The sequence below is a fragment of the Lepeophtheirus salmonis genome, chromosome 11, assembly GCF_016086655.4.
Source record: "Lepeophtheirus salmonis chromosome 11, UVic_Lsal_1.4, whole genome shotgun sequence".
NCBI lineage: Eukaryota > Metazoa > Arthropoda > Copepoda > Siphonostomatoida > Caligidae > Lepeophtheirus > Lepeophtheirus salmonis.
Window position 1 is genome coordinate 1,909,208 of NC_052141.2, and position 534 is coordinate 1,909,741.

At 31.1% G+C, this 534-nt stretch overlaps 1 non-coding gene across 1 annotated transcript; it reads right to left on the reverse strand.

The window, feature by feature from the left end:
* Nucleotides 1-237: 237 nt before the first annotated feature.
* TRNAR-UCG (transfer RNA arginine (anticodon UCG)) lies at nt 238-310 on the reverse strand. The gene has a single exon. It is a non-coding gene; the product is annotated as a tRNA-Arg (tRNA).
* Between the last annotated feature and the right edge of the window lie 224 nt (nt 311-534).

Consider the following 534-nt stretch of genomic DNA (forward strand, 5'->3'; position numbering starts at 1 on the left):
GTTCCTTCATTCACTCTAAAAGCAGGTGCTGCCGTTAGTTCATTTTCTTCTAACTCATCTGCTGGTGTACAAAGAGGAAAGCCATGTCTCCCCCCCCCCTTTTTCATCTACGTAATTTAAAGAACAGACTAAGAAAATATTGATATACAAATAATTATTTGTCAAATATGATCATATACGTTGATTTACAACCAACAAAATTTAAAAATGACCTACCATAAAATATTAAAAAGGGATCGACCGTGACAGGACTCGAACCTGCAATCCTCAGATCCGAAGTCTGATGCCTTATCCATTAGGCCACACGGCCGGTGATATGAGAATGAGTGAAAGTTGTAAATAATAACCAATAATTAAATGTTTATTAACATGGAGGTGTTGCAAAGAACTTTCTTAAAATACTTTTTGAATTAATGCTAAAGTATATAGTTTAGAGATAGCTATAGATTATTGATTGAGATATATATATATATAAATAAATATAAAAGATCATTAAGTCGTAAATTTTAATCAAATGTACATACATAAAAAAAA